Source organism: Peromyscus maniculatus, chromosome 7 (assembly GCF_049852395.1).
Source record: "Peromyscus maniculatus bairdii isolate BWxNUB_F1_BW_parent chromosome 7, HU_Pman_BW_mat_3.1, whole genome shotgun sequence".
Classification (NCBI taxonomy): Eukaryota; Metazoa; Chordata; class Mammalia; order Rodentia; family Cricetidae; genus Peromyscus; species Peromyscus maniculatus.
In genome coordinates, this window is record NC_134858.1 from 63,411,906 (window position 1) to 63,434,096 (window position 22,191).

The following is a 22,191-nucleotide window of genomic DNA, read 5'->3' on the forward strand; positions in this document are numbered from 1 at the left end:
CCTTGGTCAAGTCATAGACTATAGCAGAGTTTCAGTCTTCACAAGTAGGAGTTAAATTTTAATCAGTGTCATGAGAGGTAATTATTTATATAACTCCGTTTAAAACAAGTACCTTTGAATTTCAAGATTGTCATTAATCATACATAGTTACGGTAGCCCAACTTAGTGGAAGGGGATTTTGAAGAGGAAACGGGCTAATATTTGAAGAGTATGCAACAAGAATTTGAGGGGTTCTATACATTATGTATATATATATGTATATAAAATTATTATTTTGGTCTTTTTGAGACAGGCTCTCACTATGTAGCTCTGGCTGGTCTTATGTAGACCAGGCTGGCCTCAACTCACAGAGATCCACCTGCTTCTGCCTCCCCATGCTGGAATTAAAGGCCTGCACCACCATGTCCAGCTTTATTATTATTTTTTCTTGTGGTGCTGAGCATCCAACCCAGAAGGGTCACACACACATACAATGCTTTTCAACTATTGAGCTACAACTTTAGCCCCTAAAAATTTATCATAAGTATCATAAAATGCAATTATCAATAGTTCCCTTTTTTTATAGTTTATTTAACTTTATTTTATGTGCATTGGTGTGAAGGTGTCAGATCCCCTGGAACTGGAGTTACAGACAGTTGTGAGCTCCCATGTGGGTGCTGGAATTGAACCCAGGTCCTTTGGAACAGCAGTGTCCTCCTCCCCCCCTCCTTTTTTTTTGGTTTTTCAAGACAGGGTTTCTCTGTGTAACAGCATTGGCTGTCCTGGGACTTGTTCTGGAGACCAGGCTGCCCTCAAACTCCCAAGTGCTGGGATTAAAAGCGTGCTCCACCATCGCCTGGCTTCAATAGTTTCTTAAAGCATGTAGTAAATACTATTTGTTTGTTTCTTGAAATGACCAAAGTACATTTTCTAGATATTTCTCAGATAAACTGCAGTTGTATATAGCGTGGATTGAAATGAAAAACATTTATAAGTAATTTATTTAAATCTTAACATCATATGTCTTAAAGGCAATTAGACTTGTAACATAAAATAGAATATAGTTGTAATTTTAAGATTAAGGTCAACATCATTTGCATGAATCATCTTAGTTAGATTTAGTTTATAATGTTAGCAAAATTTAGTTCTGTTTTGTTTTTGAAACAGTCTCAGCATATAAGTCAGGCTGACCTTGATCTTGAGATACTCTGTCCCCTTGAGTGCTGGTATTACAGCTGTATACTACTTCATCTGAGTTCTAGAGAATTCTTACATATAAACTATAAAATAAATGAAAACACAATAAATTTCTCCTTTAAATCATTAGTTATCAGAATGTAGAAATACTTTAGAAAATGAAAACGATATATACTTATTTGCTTTGTGGATTTAAAGTAATAGTTCTATGTAACCTATTATTTTTGGCTTTTCTTTTCGAGAAAGGGTCTCACTGTATAGCTTTGGCTGGTTTGGAACTTGTTTTGTAGACCAGGCTTACCTGGAACTCACAGAGATCCATTTGCTTCTGCTCCCTGAATGCTGGGACTAAAAGCAGACACTACCACACCCAGATTATGTCGGATTTTCAGCTAACGGGTTTCCTTTGTGGTTAGTAATTTAAAACATTTCAAATGTAGTTTATATTCAAAAGAGGCTGAATATAAATAACTCCCTTTAATATTTTTTGCATGAAAAGTAGGTACAAGGTTTCCAATTCAGTGTGACCTTTCAGAGAGGTTTGTACATTTTTTTTCTTTTTTTTTTGTAAAATTGAGAGAAATTTTCAATATCTCTGTTTTAAGCTGAGTTGAAATTATGTTTTGCTATTGTTGATTTTTGGTAAGATGATTCAAATTTCTAAATGGATCTTTTAAGGGAACAGTGTTAATTATAAATCTAGGGGTTTGCTATGTTTTTTGAATTGTTATTTTTCATCACTTTTTGAATCTTAAAGTTAAGGTCACATTGTCTTTGCTATTAGCAGTGCCCATTTTTTACCTGTCTTTTAAAATGTTAATATTTCATTTATTTTCATATAAGGAATAGGATAGTAGCTGTTGGTATGAAAAATTCTGCCAAAATTATATGCCACAAATACAAAACTGTTGGAGATACTTTCCTTGGTGATCTTTTCCACAAATAAGTATGTGACCAATCCAATTTTGCAGTTGTCAGTTGTGGAATTTGCTTGTGAGAGAATCTAAAAATTACTGACCCTTCTTTGAGCGTATCTTTGATGATCTTAAAAGTTTAGGCATGATAGAGGAGCTATATGTAGGGAAACATACACACATACATACATTTGTACATACATACCATGTAGGAGAATTGTAGAATAAGCAAAGTAGTTAATTATGATGTGGTGCTGTTAAATCAGAAATAAAAGTTACTGTGGAAATGTTAAAATTTTTTTTAAAGGTTCAGAAAATACTTTGTTTTTACTCCAACCAAGTGACTCTTCTCTCCTGAGCTTGTTTCTATCTTACAGTGTATTTTATATAGATAATTATTTAGATTATCAAGTTCATTAATCTTTATTTAAGAAAAAAGACAATATAACTACATTTTTTTACAATTATTTATTTTTATTTTATTTTCATGGTGTTTTGCCTGCATGCATGTGTGAGGGTGTCAGATCTTGGAGTTACAGACAGTTGTTAGTTGCTATATGGGTGCTGGGAATGGAAACCAGGTTCTCTGGAAGAGCAGTCAGTGTTCTTAACTGCTGAGCCATTTCTCCAGCCCCTGTAGCTAGATTTTAATGTGACCAGTTTTTGATAAAAACTGCTTCAGTGGCTTTACATACATAATAGACTTTCCTGGAAGAACTTTGAATTTGTAAAATGATAGTTTTTCTCTTAATAGCTGACTCTACCCATTCGTGCCTAATATAGAATCTGTGAGAAGCTGGGAAGAAAAAAGAGTGAATTTACTTGAGAATTACCATTTTAAGTTTTATAGATTACTTATTTAGAAAGCTAAATTGGATTTTGACATTATTGGGATTGTGTTCAAGATGGACTAAGGGAAAAAAAATTAGATGCCATCTGTTTCACATTCCTTCTTTCCTCTCCCCTCCCATGTTTTATGGCTTTGAATTCATCAGATTATTTTTCAGAAATATAAACCTTTAGTAGATTTAGATTATATAACGTCAACTATGAGTGAATGTGTAACTAAGTAACTTGGATTGTTAGGGTGTTCTATAGTACAATAGCAGGCATTGCTTAAAGGTAATTGTTGAATTATTTAACATTTTTTGTGCATGAGTTAGTGTCTTGCATCTTTGTTATTGTCTGGATAAATGTTTGTTTGTTTGGTTTTGGTATTTTGAGACAGGGCCTCATGTAGCCCAAGCTGGCTTCAAACTTGCCATATAGCCAATGCTGGCCCTAAGTTTTTGATCCTCCTGCTGATATCTCACAAGTGCTAAGATTTCAGGCCTGTGCCATCAGACCCAGTATTAATAAACCATTTTTGTTATTCCTGCTTACTATAGTCTAATTTTGGTGAAAGCTGTGTTTGTTTGTTTTTTTTTTGTTGTTGTTGTTGTTGTTGTTGTTGTTGTTTTAAAGGAGAGGGCTGGAGAGATGGCTCAGGGTTTAAGAGCACTGACACCCATGGCAAAAACACGAATGCACATAACAATAAAATGAAATATAAAAAAGGAGAGTATTAGAATAAATAATGGTGTTAGAATAAATCTTTATTCACTTGATCACAACCAGAAAAAAGAAGTCTGCTGAGAATTTTTACTTAGTGAAAAACCCTCTTTAATTTTCCTTGTAGTAATAGTTTTTCCTTACCTATATACTATGGCTTAGTTTTCATCCAAAACTTATGCCCAATTCAATTTGGATTATTTTGGCAGGCAGGTGCTAGTCACATTTGAATCTAAATAAATCACAGGGAAGGGCTGTTGGATTTCCAGAACTGAGAAAAAGCATACCTTGCTGAGGTTATAGTAGTTGGTACTTAGTATGGCCTGAGAGACCCAGGCATCTTGGATAGGCTGTAAAGGAGAACTAATGTGGTATCCCAGAAATGGCCTGAAGAGAGAGCCATCTGGACAGAAGAGAGTCATGCTTTGTCTCCAGCAGGAATGTTCTGGTGAGGTAGGAAGACAGATGGACTATCCCTACACCACTGTAGTCTGTCCTTCACTCAGAAGCTTCAAGTGGGCAGTGTAGTTATGTGGGGGCTGGGATGCCAGGGATAGGAATTGTTCTTTAGTTGCCTGTCACAATGGAGGTGTAGACATTCTGGGAAAGGATTTTCTTTTGGCTTTTACAGCGTGGCCAGAGAAGGTGGGTGGACAAAATAGCTGTTGCCTTTTTCACCAAAGAGGATTTGGTACAGCACCTCTCTTAGTGCTTGGGCAAATCAGAATGCTACAGTTTGATGCCTACATCAAAATGCTGCATAAATTTTCTAGGAGATGTAGCATTGGATCTATGTTCATTTCTACCACACACACTAACTCCTTATTCAGTAAAAGGATTTCTGGGCTTCTCAATAAAAGTATCGTATATTTACATTTTCTTTGTTGTTGTTGTTGTTTTGTTTTTTTGTTTTTCAAGAAAAGGTTTCTCTGTTTAACTGCTCTGGCTGTCCTGGAACTCACTTTGTAGACCAGGCTGGCCTCGAACTCACAGAGGTCCGCCTGCTCCAGCTTCCTAAATGCTGGGACAAAGGCCCACCACCCCCGCCAAGCTGATTTACATCCTCTTAATAAATTATGAAATACTTCTGATTGGCAATGAGGAAAGGAGTGTGTACATGCACTCAGTGTGTCTGTGATAATCAGATTACGTTTCAGATTCCTAAATCAGTAACCATTACAGTTTCTTCTAGCTTCCCAGTTGAATTTTTGTCCATTTCCCAGTGGTCATTCTGATGTAGATGCCAGTAAACAGAGGCATGGTCAATGCCAGGGGAATGGAGGGAGTATTGACTTTTTTGTTTTTACTTTTCTAGAATTTCTGTAGTTTACAGTGGTACCTTCTTCCCTGTATAGCTGTGTATGCCTCACTGTGTTTTTCTTGTGTGTGTTCCCAGTTCCTTTTTTTATTAATATTTTTTAATAGTTTAGACTTACAGAATAATTGAGCAGGAAGTACAGAGTTTATATATGTCTCCTTTTTTAATGGTTTCACCTCTTATTTTACCTCATATTTTACATTAGTACTGTACATTTGTTAAAGCTAGTTAATACGTGGATGTGTTGTTAACTACAGTCCATAATTTCCTTTAGGATATGTTTTTACCTTTGAAGGTTTTGGTTTTGATGGCTTGTAGAAATACCTACCATTACAGTTTCTTTCCCCCATGCCCCTGTGAGACAAGGTCTCATTTTGTAGCCCTGGCTGGCCTGGAATTCACTATATAGCTCAGCCTGACCTTGAACTCACAGATTTGCCTGCCTCTGCCTCCTGAGTGCTGGGACTGATGGGTCATACCATGCTATTTGTTTTTTGAGAAAGACTCTAATGTACTAATAGGTTGGCCTTGAACTCATCTTCCTGCCTCCATCTCTCAAGTTCTGGGATATAGATGTATACTCACATATGTATGTATATATGGAGGCCAGAGGTCAGTGCTGACTGTCTTCACTTATTCTCTTTTTATTTTAATTACTTAATTAGTTTTATGTGTATGGGTGTTTTGCCTTCATGTATGTCTGTGCATCAAGTGTATGCTGGCCCTTGGAGGCCAGAGGAGGCTGTCAGACCCCTTAGAGTTATAGCCGGTTGTGAACTGCTGTATGGGTGGTAGGAATCAAACCAGGTCCTCTGGAAGAGGTCAGCCAGTGCTTTTAACTACTGAGCCATCTCTCCAACCTTTCCACTTTATTTTTTGAGACAGGGTCTTTTCACTGATTCAAGGGCTCACCTATTGGGTTAGGCTGGCTGCCCAAAGAGCTCCAGGGATCTTCTTGCTTTTCCCTTCCTCTGTGCTAGAATTACAGATGTGAGTTGCTGTTCCTGGATATTTTGTTTTGTTTGTTTGAGACAGGGTCTTATTTTGTAGCCCTAGCTGCCTGGAACTCACAGAGGTCCACCTTCCTCTGCTTCCCTAGTGCTGGGATTAAATGCATACATCACCAGAGCTTGATTGGTTTAAAAGTAAATAAAAATGGATGCTCAGATCCTCATGTACTTTACCAATAAACCATCCTCCCAATTCCTTTCCTTATGTTTTATTCTATAATACATATTTTGATACAAATCCTTTATCATGTTTTTTCAATTTTTTTCTGTCTGGCCTAACTTTTAAAAATTTGTGTGTGTGTGTGTGTGTGTGTGTGTGTGTGTGTGTGTGTGTGTGTGTGAGAGAGAGAGAGAGAGAGAGAGAGAGAGAGAGAGAGAGAGAGAGAGAAGCACACCATTACATGAGTAAATGGATCTCTGTGAATTTAAGGCCAGCCTGGCCTACATAGCAAGTTCCAGGCCAGCCAGGGCTAAACAGGGAGACTGTCTCAAAACAAGAAAATACTAGTGTGTGCTTGGGAGCCCATACTATAGTGCTCATGTGGAGGTCAGAGGACATCTTTTAGGAGTGGGTTCTTTACTTCCACCTTGTTCATTCTGGGCATGGAACTCAGATCATCAGGTTGCCAGCAACCCACTGAGCCATCTAACTGGCCTGTTTTTTTAATTTTACAGTTTATTTTATTTAGGGCTGGAGAAATGGCTTAGTGGTTAAGAGCACTTGCTGTTCTTACAGAAGACCTGAGGTTGGTTTTTAGCACCTACATGGTAGCTCACTACTGCCTATAACTCTAGTTCCACAGGATCTAATACTCTCTACTGACCTCTGGGGACACTGCACATAGTGCACATACAAACAGGTGTGCACATAGAAAAGAAAACTTTGTATGTATGTGTGTGTATGATGTGTGGACATGTGCAAGAGTGTACCTGTGTGTAATTGGTTGTCTTATCCCACCTCTGCTTGTGTCCCCAAAATAGAACTAATGTTATCTGGCTTGAGTGGTAAGTGTCTTTACCCAGTGAGCCATCTTGCTGGCCTATTTTTAATCTTTAAAAAGATCTTATTTATTTTTGTGTAAGTTTTGCCTGAATGTATCATGTGTGCACCATGTTCCTTTCTGCAGTGTCTGTTGGGTCTAGAAGAAAGTATCCTCTGGAACTGGAGTTTTAGATGATTGTGAGCTACTGTGTGGTGCTGGAAACTGAACCTAGATACTTTGGGAGAGGAGCCAGTGCTCATAATCAGGGACCCTTCTCTTCACCATCCTCCCTCCTTCCTTTTTTTTTTGTTTGTTTTTTGTTTGTTTTGTTTTTGTTTTTCGAGACAGAGTTTCTCTATGTAGTTTTGGTGCTTGTCCTGGATCTCGCTCTGTAGACCAGGCTGGCCTCAAACTCACAGAGATCCGCCTGGCTCTGCTGTGCTGGGATAGCCTCCTGAGTGCTGGGATGCTCCTCCCATTTTTAATGTTTATGAAGTCTAAGTAAATTTCCCTCTATGGATAGTACTGTTGGTGTTGAATCTATAAAGTTACTGCTGAGCACAAGATTTTCTCCTGTACTCTCTTTACATATTATCATTTTGCTGTTTATATTTAGGTCGGTGATCAATTTTGAGTTAACTTTTGTAAGAGGTATAAGAATTATGCTTTATTATTTTGGCCTGTGGATACTCCATCTTTTCTCCTGGTCTTTTGTTTGTTGTTAGTGTTGGACATTGAACCCTGGGCCTTGGATCTGATAGATCACACGTATTCTTGCCCTGAGCCAAATCACTAAGGTTGCAAATCTTGATTCTAAAAGCAATAGAATGATTTTCTAAGACCGTTCTCACATAGCTTAAGTGTTCACTTAACTAGCCAGATCTTCTTGTAGTTGGCTTTATAACTGTCCTGTCCTCTTACACCTTGTTTTCCAAAAACATCTTAACCTTAGTTGGTATCATAACATCTAAATATTTTGTTCATTTAGGATACAGTGCAAGAATAGTTTACTAGCACTGTATTTCATGGGTTTTTGGTCCATTTTTGAGACAGTTTTATGCTGGCCTCTAAATTGCTAGAGGAAGAAGACATTGTGATCTTCCTGCCTGTACCTCCCAAGTGCTGGACCTACAGGTATTTTCCACCATGACCAGTTTTATGTCATCTGCAGATGGAACCAGGGCTGTGTTTCTAGGCACATATTCTACCAATTCAACCATGTCACCATCCCTTTGTTTTTACTTAGTTAATAATGGACTAAAGGAACTATCTGTGTGTAAGCCCCTAGGTTCTTCAGAGATAGAAGCTCTCCAAATCAATCAGTATGTAAGCTCACACTGGGTTTAATGGAATCCATCCGGTTAATGCTTCTGTTTCTTCAGTTTCAAACATTATGAAGTTGGGCCAGAGAGGTGTTGCTGCACAGGCCTAAAGACCAAAGCTTGGTGACCTGAGTTTGATTCTGTGATCCCATGTAAAGATAGGAGAGAACTCCATGAAGTTGTTCTCATACCTCTACACACATGCCATGAAACATGCTCAGCTACATACTTACCATACATCGACATAGTAAATAAAACTTAAAAACAAAAAATATTTTGAAATCATAAGGCTAAAAGGAAGCATGGAGAAGGTTACATTAGACACATTCATTTTCCAGCTGTGACACTTAAGTGCAGGAAAGCTAAGTGATTTGCTTAGAGTTGTGTAGCTCTTTAATGAATGGGACTGAATTTCAGGCCTCCTAACTTCCACTGTAGTGCTGTTTGTGATATAACTAAATTTTGAAAAAAATTAGTAAAGGTATCATTTTTTTATAAGACATACATTTCCTCAGAAATTTAAGTAGGCCATTTTAAACTATTGAGGCGAGAGAGATTGTTCATCAGTTCAGACCACTCCCAACTCTTGTAGAGGACCCAGGTTCAGTTCCCCTACCCACATGGCAGCTCATAACATTCTGTAACTACAGTTACAAGGGATCTGACACTATCTCCTGACCTCGGAGGGCACCAGGATTGCACATGGTTCGTACACTCACATATATTTTTTAAAAATATCTTTATAAACTATTGTAGTATTTTTCTTTCTTTTCTTTTATGAGACAGGGTCTCATGTAGTCCAGGCTGGCCTTGAATTCACAAAGATCTACCTGCCTCTGCCTCCCCAGTACTGGAATTACAGGCCTGTGGCATCAGCTTTTGTTTCTAGCAAATTAAGTTTCATATTCTAGATAGAAATCAGCAAGTGCAAAAATAATGGTGAGATTATCATAGCCTGTACTTAGTGAACAAACATTTGGCTGTATTAAAATGAATCTTAATGTATTTTTTTTAGTATAGTGGGAATAACCTGTTAATACTTAATGCCATAAAGCAACATCTGAATTTTGCTTTCATGTGATAGTGTATTTATAAAACTAGAATGGGTGTTATGTAAAAACTGAAAGTAGAGATTAATATGCATCTGGTGAATTCAGGGCTTGAAGGATGCACATCTGTTGAGAAAACAAATCATCATACAACTATTCAGAGCTTTAGAGTCTTTAAATGTGTGTGCTTTGATTCTTTAATTGTTTTGAAACATTCTTTAATGGATTTAGAAAAGCCATTTGCTCTAAGGAAGTAGCTTACGAAGCCATTTGGAAACTATTAATTATTTTATTATTCATATCATTTTGGTATATTAATATTTTTCTCTCCAGTTTATCTATTAGGGAACGAAGGAGTTAATGGCCTCAAAATGAGTTTGTTGCATAACTATATTTAAAAAGGAAAGAACATAGTTTCCTGAATTGAATAATTGAATATACTAGAAATATTTTCAGGCTCTGAATTCTTTTTTTTTTTTTTTTTAAGATTTATTTATTATGTATACAGTGTATGTATGCTGCAGGCCAGAAGAGGGCACCAGATCTCATTACAGATAGTTGTGAGCCATCATGTGGGTGCTGGGAATTAAATTCAGGACCTTTGGAAGAGCAGCCAGTGCTCTTAACCTCTGAGTCATCTCTCCAGGCCCAGGCCCTGAATTCTAAATTGAATCAATACTCAATGAAGAACTAGTGCTGGAGTTGCTACCACATATCCATCACTATCCTTGTACTATAGTGATAAAAAAAATGAAGATGTGGTGTGTATTTTATTGATCAAGTTGGAGAAACAAGACTTCAAAGGTAGAGTAACAATTAAGTACAAACTTCATATAATCTCTGAGTACTGCAGGAATATAAAGGGGAGATAATTCTTATGGAAGGAGAGCCAGGCTAGAGAATTTCAACTCTGATTGTTCATTAAATTCACCCAGGGAGTTCAAAGCCAGCCTGGTATACAGAGTGAGTTCTAGGACAGCCAGGACTATTTGACAGCGAAACCTTGTCTTGGGGTGGGGTAGGGACCCCCCAGAAATTCACCCAGGGAAACTTATTCATCCAGGGGAAAATACATTCATTCATTCTGGAGACAGAATTTTTGTATTTCTTCATGTTTTGGTGTGGCTCACGTTGACCTCAAACTCAATTTTTTTCTGCTCCAGTCTCCTGAGTGTGGGGATTATGGGTGTGCACCACTAGGCTGGGCTTTATCCACAGATGTTAAAAGCCTGTCCAGGATCTGGTGAGAAGGCCTGAGGGTAAAGTGCCTGCTGAATTCTATCTGGCCACAGACCTGTGTAGGATGGAAGGAGAGACCCAACTCCACAAAGTTGTCCTCTGACTTCCACGTGTGCTCTGAGGCATGTGTACACACACAGGGACTTAACAGACAGACAGATACACACACACATATACCCCAATAAACCAAATGTTTGAAGACCAAGTTTTTTCAGGTGTTTGCAGTGGACAGGCAATATTGAGAACCATAGACTTAGAGGATGACTATGATTTGACTTGGTAAGAAAATGGATTAGAGTAACTGAAGAAAAGGAGGGTTAATAGGGCACATCCCAAGATACATTTGGTAAAACCCAAAACAACAACAACAACCAACAAATACTATTTATAATATAAGGAGAAGTAAATGTAGGTGGCAGAATAGGGTCTGGGTTTGTGTTTTGGTTTTTTGAGGGTGTAGGGGTGGTGGAGGTGGTTCTAGATGGGGGTCTCTCTTTGTAGCCCTGGCTATTCTGGAACTCTGTAGACCAGGCTGGCCTCAAACTTATGGAGATCTACCTGCCCCTTCCTCCAGGGTGCTAGGAGTAAAGGCTATGGTCTGCATTTTTGTTTTTGTTTTTTTAAGTGGTGCTAGTGGCCTTGAACTTTTTCTCTTATCTCAACCTCCTGAATGATAATTATCTAATTTCTGCCCTGTGATTTATTCTTGGAATTATAGGCTTTTATGTATTTGCCTTTTTTGTTTGTTTGTTTGTTGATTGTCTAATTTCATCCCATTGTAATTGTAAAGGATATATCTGTCTCTTAAAATGTATTGAGCCCAAAACCTTGGCATAATAGACAAACACTGTACCACTGAGTGCAGCTGAACATATTTGTTTGATTTTTGTTTTGTTTTGTTTGAGACTGAGTCTTGCAGTGTAGCCCTGGCTGGCCTGGAACTTGCTGTGCAGACCAAGCTGGCCTCTGACTCACAAGCGACCCCTGTCTCTATCTTCCGATTGCTGGGGTTTAAAGGTGTTTGACACCATCCTCTGTAGGTATCATTTCTTACTTGGCAGCATCAGCATCAGCTGGAAATTTATTATAAATACAATTTTTTTTGGTTGTTTTGAGAAGTGATTTCTCTGTGTAGCCAGCCCTGCATGTCCTGGAACTAGCTCTGAGACCAGGCTGGCCTCAAACTCAGACCCACCTGCTTCTGCCTCCCAAATGCTGGGATGAAAAGTGTGCACCACCACCACCACTGGGCTAAAAGAATTGTTAACACAGACTTATTAACCTCTTAGTCATTGACATGTTAGAAGACATGGGGATCAGTACACAGAATCAGCAAAATATACTTGATTCTGTATCTGTATGGATTCATGATTTGGTTGATTTTACATCGATGAGACTTGCTGTCTAACATTTGGATGCATGTCTTTTAAATGGTTAAGTAGTTGAAATGACATTTACTACTGTGTACCTGGAATTCTTTACTTCCCTCTGGTTTTGTAAACTGGGTTAAATGACCCCTGAGAGTCTGTAGGTCTTGGATACTTGTCCTATTGATGGGGCTGGTAAGCTTGGGTCAAGGTGGTTAAAATGTGTAAGTCCTAAGAAGTGCATTGTGTCCTTTTTTTCCCCTCGAACTCATGGAGATCCACCTGTCTCTGCCTCCGGAGTGCTGGGATTAAAGGCGTGTGATACCACCTTACCTTAGCCTCTTGAGTTCTAATTGTCTCATTTCCTCCTTGTGATTTCTTCTTGGGATTGTTGGTCATGAATATATGTCTTTTAGCTTTTATATATTTATGAATTCTCTGGTTTTTGTTTGCTAATTGTTGTTTAATTTCATTCCTTTGTGATTATTAAGGATATTTTGTATTGTTTGTCTCTTAAAATATTTTAAAATAGATTGTGCTTTGTGGCCTATCATCTCTCAAGGGTACGTTGCACATACATATTTAAAAATGTGAGCCAGGTGGTGGCGGCACATGCCTTTAATCCCAGCACTTGGGAGGCTGAAACAGATGGATCTCTGAGTTCAAGGCCGGCCTGGTCTACAAATCAAGTTTTGGGACAGCCAGGGCTACACAGAGAAACCCTGTCTCAAAAACAAAACAAAACAAAACAAAAATTGTGGGCTAGTGAGGTGGCTTAGCAGGTAAAGGTACCTGCCCCAAGCCTAGCAACCAGAATTCAATCTCTAGGACCCACATGGTGAAACGAGAGAACTGATTCTTGTTTTTTTTTTTTTTTTTTTTTTTTTTTTTTTTTTTTTTGTGGTCTGATTGTTCTTTATTTTATATCTAGAATCCACCAATGAGTGAGTACATACCATAACTGTCTTTCTGGGTTTGGGTTACCTCACTCAGGATGATTTTTTCTAGTTCCATCCATTTGCCTGCAAATTTCATGCTTTCATTGTTTTTCTCTGCTGAGTAGTACTCCATTGTGTATATGTACCACATTTTTTCCATCCATTCTTCCGTTGATGGGCATCTAGGCTGTTTCCAGGTTCTGGCTATTACAAATAGTGCTGCTATGAACATAGCTGAGCATGTATCTTTATGGTATGAATCAGCATTCCTTGGTTATATGCCCAAGAGTGGGATGGCTGGGTCTTGAGGTAGTTCGATTCCTAATTTTCTGAGAAACCGCCATACTGATTTCCACAGTGGTTGTACAAGTTTACATTCCCACCAACAGTGGAGGAGTGGAGAACTGATTCTTACAAGTTGTCCTCTGACCTCCACATATGTGCTGTGCCATGTGTGCACCCATGTGGACTATACAGAACTTTAAAGTATTTTGTGAGGGAGGACTTTTGCTATTTAGTTTTTATTTTCTATCTTTTTATCTTTTTTTGTTTGTTTCTGTCTCTTTTTGTAATTGTTTTTCTGCAGTTATTTTTCCTACTCATTTCTCTTCTGGACACTCCCTTCTCCTTAATAGTTATTATATAATTGTAGAATGTGCTTCCAAAGTGTATTTTAAAGTCATTTATTGTATGTGACTATTGAATCTATCCCATTAGCTTAGTAAATGGCTAGTGTTTTGAAAATTTTTCCTTAAATACAGAAAAGGAAAAATGGAAAAGTCACCAGAGAGAGTATACCAGACTTTTTCTTTTGGGCCACCAACCAGCTCTCAAGTCATGACATAGAGACTTATTATTAGTTATGAATGCTCGGCCTTATCTGAGCTCTTATTTTAATCTATTTTTCTTTATCTACATTTTGCCTCAGGACTTTTTAACCTTTCTTTCTTTCTGTATATCTTACTTTCCTGCTGTCTCCGTAGCTGGCTGGCGGCTGCCTGGCTTCTGGCCCCAGGTGTCCCTCTCTTTCTCCCTCATTCTCTTCTTCTCTCAAGCCTAGGTTTCTCCTCCTGCTTATTCTCTCTGTATAAGACCTATTCCTGTCTTGCCTAGCTACTGGTGACATTCAGCTTTTTTATTAGACCAATCAAGGGCCTTAGGCAGGCAAGGTGAAACAGCAACACATCTTTACATCATTAAACAAATACAGCATATACAAATGTAACACACCTTCACATAGTTAAAGTAGTATTCTGCAGCATAAACAAATGTAACACATCTTTACCTAGTTAGAAATAATATTCCACAACAGAAGAGAGAAACAGACAGACACAGAGAGAAACTGTGCTAGGTTTGGCTATTTTTGCGTTAGGAAATTTTTATAGTGCCTAGCACGGCCATTAACAACTCTTCTTAGCCTTATTGGCTAACGTAGGAGCTGAGTATCGACTCTAGAAATATGAGATCATTAAATATAACTAGCATTTAATAAAGAATATCTACTTTTTACTGTATTTTATATAGTTAACAATTTTCTTTTGGTCTTGAAATTTTAGCTTTCTCACAGACGAGGCTGGGCTGTAGCTTGAAATTGAGCTTCTTGTTAGGACAGCACTGACAGCATAAATGTCTTTATGCACTCAGCTGTGATTAAACTGAGCTTAGTCCTTGAAATACTGCCTTGCAGTTACTAAGCATACTTTCAATAAAAGTTGCCACACTTACCGGTACTGAGTTCAGAGCCATCGGTATTTGTCTGTGTGTAGAGCAGGTTAGGACAGTGAATTTTTTCTCTTTAGTTTAAAACAAACAACTTCTTAAATGTTTTTCAAGCATTTTATAACTTACATTTGAATAGTCCCACCAATTTACGATTGAAAAATGTTGACTTGCGTCAGGGGCTTACCTATGTTTAGAATTCAGAATTTTTAGTCCTAAGTTCATCAACATTCTATTCCTCTTCATGGGACATTCTTTTCTGTTCAACTTTAGATTTCTTGAATATTTTTCTTTTCATACTGAAGTATATTAGGGTATACTGAATTATTCTAATTCATCAGATATGTTTTTATTTGAGGAGAGCCAAACATCAACTCTACTTAGTCCTCAGTACTCAAAGTACATTCCTTACATTTTTTAGGAAATCCCTCTCCTAGAATTACCAGCCATAAAAGTAGAATTTCATTGTATTTTAACTGGAGTGACCAAAAAAGAGTTTACACTTCTAGTTGAGATAATTCTGTGGTGTGCTCAATAAAAAATGACATGTTCCATGTACATAATTTAGTCATGTAATAATAAAGGGCTAGTCCTAGAAACAGTACCATATGGAACTTAATTTTTCCAAAACTGTAACATATACAACTATAGCATATATAACATATACATGATGTTTTTTTATAACATTGTGAATTTAATGTAACAGTTGTAATGTCATGAGGTATAAAAGATACAATAGTATTACTTTTGATGTAACGTTTATTTTTCTTATGTGCATGTAAAAGCACTAACTGTGAGTGGGGGGGGTGCACCCATGCATGTGGAGACCACAGGAAGACATCAAGTATCTTCCTCTGTTACCCACCTTACTGCCTTCAGACAGACTCTCACTAAACTGGAAACTCGCTCTTTTGGCTAGGTATCTGACCAGTGAGTTCTCAAGATCCACCTCTCTCTGCTGCCCAGTGCTGGGTTGCAGGCAAGCACAGCCATGCCTGCCTCCTTTTAGGTGGGTGCTTAGGATTTGAACTTGAGTCCTCCTGTTTTCATAGTAAGCATTGTTTTTGTTAACTTCACTACCCTTTGTTTGTTTGTTTTGTTTTGTAGCCATGGCTGTCCTGGAACTTATTCTGTAGACTAGGCAGGCCTCAAACTCAAAGATCTGCCTGCCTCTGTCTCCCAAGTAGTAGCTACCACTACCAGGCTACTACATTTTTTTTTTTTAAATAGGGGTAATTTTCACAGAACTCTTGGGTTGTTTCTATGAAAATATGATTTTAATTCTAAATAGTAATAATTCAACTGTTAGGAACAGTAATAGATCTTCAAGACTTTTAACTATTGTAGGGTACTACAAAGCTAAAACAGTCATTACTGAAAGCTCTAATGTTTTAAAACTTTATAACAAAGTATCAATACTTTTTTTTATACTATATACTATAGAGGAATTTTAAGTTTGATACTTTGATATTTTGTGGGTTCGTTTGTTTATCTGTGGAATTCGGTATTGTCACTGTTGTTACTTTTGAGACAGAGTTTCAGGTAGCCTGTACTGTCATTAAATTTTGTTACTGTTGCTGTTAATGATTTTCAGAGTTTTACATAGCCAGGACTATCTTTGAACTCAGCGTGCTGATTTTCCTGCCTCCATCACACAGATGCATGTGGAGGCAGAGGTGAATCTCAGATGTCTTTTTGCAGCAGCTTTCCACCATGTTTTTTTCTTTTAATTATTATTACTTTAAATTATGTGTAGGGATGTGTGCTTGTATGTACATGTGCATGTGGAAGCCAGAGGTGTTGGATCCTCCTGGAGCTGGAGTTATAGTTATTAGCTGCCTGATATGGGTGCTGGGAACTGAACTCAGGCCCTCTGGAAGAGTAGCAAATACTCTTAATCACTGAGCCATGTCTCCAGTCTAAGATTTATTTTTAATTTGTATTTATATGTGTGTGTTGGTGTGTGTGTGCACATATGCCCTCAGAGACCAGAAGAGGGTGTCAGCTCCCCTGAAGCAGGTGGTACACGTGGTTATAAGCTGTCCAATGTGGGTGTTGGGAACTAAACTGGGGTCCTCTGCAAGGTGAGTATGTATGCTTTTATTTATTTGTTTTAGTTATTTGTACAGGATCTTGCTATGTAGTCTTGACAGGCCTGGAACTATGTCTACCACATTGGCCTTGAACTCATAGAAATCCATCTGCCTCCTAAGCGCTGGGTTTAAAGGTGTGCACCACCAAGGCTGGCTCTTCTTAAATTTTTTTTAAGAGTTATTTATTTTATTTTATATGTATGTGTACTTTGCCTGCATGCATGTATGTGTACGATATATGTGCCTGGTGCCCATGCAGGTTAGAGGAGGTAGTCAGAACCTCTGGAAATGAAGGTTGTGAGGCACCATGTGAGTGTTGGGTGTTGACCCTGGGTCCTCTGGAAGAGCAGCTAGTGCTTTTTTTTTTTTATTTTATTTTATTTTTTTTTATTTTTGGTTTTTCGAGACAGGGTTTCTCTGTAGCTTTGGAGCCTGTCCTGGAACTCACGCTGTAGCCCAGGCTGGCCTCGAACTCACAGAGATCCACCTGGCTCTGCCTCCCAAGTGCTGGGATTAAAGGCGTGTGCCACCACTGCCCGGCTGCAGCTAGTGCTTTTAATGGCTCAGTCATCTTTCTAGCCCCAAAGGTTTTGTTTGATTATTTGTTTGTTCATTTGAGAGAGGGTCTCACTCTGTAGCCCTGTTGGTCTAGGAATCACTTTGTATAGCAAGTTGGTATTGAGCTCACAGAGATTCACCTGCGTCTGCCTCTAGACACTGGGCTTAAAGGCATGAACCACCACATTCAGATTTTTTTTTTTAATTTCATGTATATTTGTGGGATTGTGTACATGAGTACAGATGTCCTTGTAGGCCAGAGATGTTAGAGTCCCCTATAGTTGGAGTTACAGGCATCTGAGCTGTCTGATGTGAGTTCTGGGAACTGAACTCAGGTCCTCTGCTCTTAACTGATAGGCTCTCTCCCACCTTGGTTTTATAGACGGTGTCTCTGTTTCTGGGACCTGGGACTTACCACTTAATTAGGCTAGATTTGCTATCTAATCAACCCTAATGATTCATCTGCCTCTGCTTCCCCAGCACTTGAATTATAATCGTGTGCCACCATGCCTGTCTTTTTACTTGGGTCCCTGAGATTAAACTCAGGCCCTCATGCTTTTTCACTAAGATTTTATAGACTGAGCCATTTCCACAGCCTCCATCATACTATATCCTTGATCAAGGAATTTGGCTGAAGATCATGGGACTCTTCCTGGGTATTCGTTGTTTCCACTAAGTAATATAACTTCTGAGCAAACAGTAGAGTGGGGTTGATTTTAAATGTCTCCAGAAGTAGTGCTAAAATGTGACTTTGGGGTTTTTATTTTCCTCTGCTTGTTCATGGTGGTCCAGTCTTTTTTCCCTCCTTTCATTGCTGTAAGAAACACCTATTTTACACATATACTGTCTCTGTGTGTGTGCTGGCACATGTATGATACAGTGTGCATATGTAGGTCAAAAGACAACTTTTGGAAATCACTTCTTTCCTTCCATCTTTTGTTTGTTTGTTTGTTTTTTGGTTTTTCAAGACAGGGTTTCTCTGTGTAGCTTTGCGCCTTTCCTGGATCTCTCTCTGTAGACCAGGCTGGCCTCGAACTCACAGAGATCCGCCTGCCTCTGCCTCCCAAGTGCTGGGACTAAAGGCATGCGCCACCTCTGCCCGGTTTCCTTCCATCATCTTTTGTGGGGTTCAGGGATTGAACTCTGATGGTCAGGTTTGTGTGGCAAGCGCCTTTATTGGCTGAGCCATCTTGCCAACTCTTACTCATTTTGTTTTTTCACTTAGTGCTTTTAAAATTTTGAAATATAGCTGATAATATTTATCCCTTTGGTGGTGGGGACTGAACTCAAGACTTGTGAGTGTGTGCTCAACTGCTGTTCCTGCTTGTCTCTTATTCTCATGTAATGGTGCTCCAGGTTACTGGCAGTTTTTTTCCTTTGCTTCTTTTAAACTATTTTTTCCACCCAATTTTTAGTTGAGGGGGTCATTTTCTAGTCAAGTACTTTTCATCTAATGGTTCTGGTAATCTGGATTGGCAGGCTAAAGGCAAGCCATTTATTTGTACTCGATTGCATTGCTTGTCATACTGCTTTTTCAATTTTTGGACAGTTTCATGTAGCCCTGCCTGGCCTAGATCGCACTGCACTGTGTCACTGTGCCGGGGATTGAACCCAGGGCTTCATGCATGCTACATAAGCACTCTACTAATAGAGCTAGAGCCCCAGCCCCAATTTTTATTACTATCTTTAGTATTGCACATAGACTTAAAAGTCATGTTAAGAGCCTTAAAAATTCAGCATAAACTGATCAGTGGTGGCATATGTCTTTATTCCCAGCACTCAGGAGACAGAGGCAGGCAGATCTCTTTGAGTTCAAAGCCAGCCTGATCTACAGAGCTAGTTCCAGGGCAGCTAGTGCTGTTATACAGCGAAACTCTGTCTCAAAAAACAACAAATTCAGTATAGAGTCACAGAAAAGAAAGGAAAAGTTTCTGGCCCTATTCACAGAACAAAGGTAAACTAGCATCTAAGCCAGAATAAAACAAATTGAAGCTCTTTTCAGGGTTATTAATTTAATGTAGATGCACAAGGACCAACTCCTTCAGCTCTGTGTATGGATCTGAGAAGAGGTCTCTTTTTTTTTTTGTTTGTTTGTTTGTTTGTTTTCGAGACAGGGTTTCTCTGTGTAGCTTTGTGCTTTTCCTGGAACTCACTTTGGAGACCAGGCTGGCCTGGAACTCACAGAGATCCGCCTGCCCCTGCCTCCTGAGTGCTGGGATTAAAGGTGTGTGCCACCACCGCCCGGCTGCGAGGTCTCTTATTAAATTATGGGTATTTTGTGTCTAACTGGTTTCATTTAATAAGCTCTGCCTTTTCATATGCTGCCTTGAAGCTGTTTTACAGAAGGAACGGGGATAAGGGTAACGAATTCCTGGTGGGTAGTCCCACATCTCTGATTAGGTTTGTTTTTGTTCTATAGTGGTCATTCCTATTTTATCAATAAAGAAATCGAGGCATATATGTTCTGATATTCCTATTTCTCTGGATTTACTGCCCTTGCTCTACTATTTCAAACCTTCTGTGAGTCAGTATTTTTCCCCTACCCTTGATCTTGTGAAACCATTCTTATTTCTCTATAACAGAGATATGTTGAAATAATAGTCATTTACTTGTTAGTGATTTCAGAACATTTCCTTTCTTAGCACATTGCAATATTGGGATTGCATTGGTTTGGGCCATTAAATATATTTCGGAGTAATTTTTGATAGGCCATGAAGAATGAGATGCATGTAGTTTTAAAATAAAATCTGTTGTATGATACGCTTCACAGTGATTGTTTAAGTTTTCTATACCAGTAGAAATTTAACCACATCCTAAAACAATGACAGGAGAGAATGTATTAAGAATGGAGTTAAGGCCGGGCGGCGGCGGTGGTGCACGCCTTTAATCCCAGCACTCGGGAGGCAGAGCCAGGCGGATTTCTGTGAGTTCAAGGCCAGCCTGGACTACCAAGTGAGTTCCAGAAAAGGCGCAAAGCTACACAGAGAAACCCTTTCTCGAAAAACCAAAAAAAAAAAAAAGAATGGAGTTAAGTTGCATATTTGTATGTAAATTTTTTAACCAAGAGTAGAAAAGGAAGCTAGCCAGTTTAAAATTGTAGTGATACTTATTTTGTTGAATGAATAATGTAATAAGAATAATGAGGAAAATGAGAATTTCACTACTCTAATATAAATCGCTTTCTCTGTTCTTCTATTTTATTTGTCTATAATTATACCAGGTTTTAGTATTTCATAATAAAAGATTTTATAATTTCATGATACATGTTGAGAAAATTGAGGGACCTTAGGGAAATTAACACTTCACAGTAGTTATTTAGTAAATTAGGAAACTTTTTTTTTTTTTTTTTTTTTTTTTTTTTTTGGTTTTTCGAGACAGGGTTTCTCTGCGTAGCTTTGCGCCTTTCCTGGAGCTCACTTGGTAGCCCAGGCTGGCCTCGAACTCACAGAGATCCGCCTGGCTCTGCCTCCCGAGTGCTGGGATTAAAGGCGTGCGCCACCACCGCCCGGCTTTTTTTTTTTTTTTTTTTTTTTTTTTTTTGGTAGGAAACATCTTAAAAGATGGAAAAAGAAAAGAATGAGAAAATGGGAATATAGATAGGGCATAATAATTTTCAAACTTCTGCCATAATGCAGTTTAACATTTATTGTACTAAGAATAGGTACGATTTATTTCCAGTAATATAGGAAACCCCTTGCAATGGTGGTCTTCCTTGTGTTGGTACATTTCTATAATGTGAGCATCTGGGAGGTGAAGGCAGAATGATAGAGTTTGAGGTCAAAGTTTTGGTTGGTTGGTTGGTTGGTTGGTTGGTTTTTTGAGACAGGGTTTCTCTATGAAACATCCTGGCCGCCGCCGCCACCACCACCACCACCACCACCACCACCACCACCTGGCTTTTTGTTGTTGTTGTTTTTTTTTTTTAAGGTGCTGGAGCAATGGTTCCGTGGTTAAGGGCACTTTCTGCTCTTGCAGAGGACTCAGGTTCAATTCTCAGTACCGCCTAGTGACTCATAATCATCTGTAACTCTAGTTCCCGGGGATCTTACACCCTCTTCTGACCTCTGTAGGCACCAGACACACCCATGGTGTGCATCCATGCAAGTAGACACAACACAAATAAATGTTAAAAAGTATAGTTGTTGTTGTTTTGAAAGGAGCAAGCGAAAAAATACTAAAATGACTGTTTAGTCACCAAGCACCTGCTTCCCCAGGGCATCTCCTGGTTCCAAATGACCTTTTAAGTTTTTAAGAGATGTGAGTGGGAGACAAGTGTGGAGGTAAATGCCTAGCTGTAGGGTGGCTAAACTAAGATTAGGAGATCACAGACAGCCTGGGCTACTCAGTGAGTTTGAAGTTAGCTGACTAGCAAGACTATATCTGAAGGGAGATACTCATAGAACTCAGAAGTCAACAAAAGGAGCCAAATATAATGTAGAGAGAAAGACCAGAGAGCAACTTGCCTAAAAATTAAAATTACTTCCAAAGGCTGTATGCCTTCTGCAAAAAACACAACAGAAAAACAACCCACACCTTTAACCCCAGCACCTGGGAGGCAAAGGCAGGTCGATCTCTGTGAGTTCCAGGCCAGCCTAGTCTTACAGAGTGAGTACCAGGACAGTCAGGCTGTTACATAGAGAAACCCTATCTCGAACCCTTCTCCTCACCCCAAAAAATTAGCCTAGCAAAGAGAAATGCTCAAAGAACTTTTCCCTTTTGACCTTAACTGTGACTAGAGGGAGAAGGAAGTTTGCCCTGGGCATTTATAATTGGAAATGCCCTGATTGAGACTTAAGACACTTAGCCAGCAGGTGGTGACTTGAACCTTTAATCCCAGCACTTGATAGGCAGAGACAGGTGGATCTCTGTGAGTTTCAGACCAGCCTGGTCTACAGAGCGAGATCCAGGACAGCCAGGACTGTTACACAGGGAAACCCTGTCTCAAAAAACCAAC

The 22,191-nt window shown here is 38.8% G+C and overlaps 1 protein-coding gene across 11 annotated transcripts in view; it reads left to right on the forward strand.

The window, feature by feature from the left end:
• Csnk1g1 (casein kinase 1 gamma 1) overlaps positions 1-22,191 on the forward strand; it is a 134,046-nt gene that overhangs the window by 1,508 nt on the left and 110,347 nt on the right. The window contains exon 1 of one of the 11 annotated variants that reach the window (XM_076576536.1): positions 15,511-15,595. The exons of the other annotated variants lie outside the window; for them this stretch is intronic. The gene's annotated coding sequence lies outside the window, so the exon portion shown is untranslated. Of the gene's footprint in view, positions 1-15,510; positions 15,596-22,191 lie in introns of those variants that run through there. 11 annotated transcript variants of the gene reach the window in all.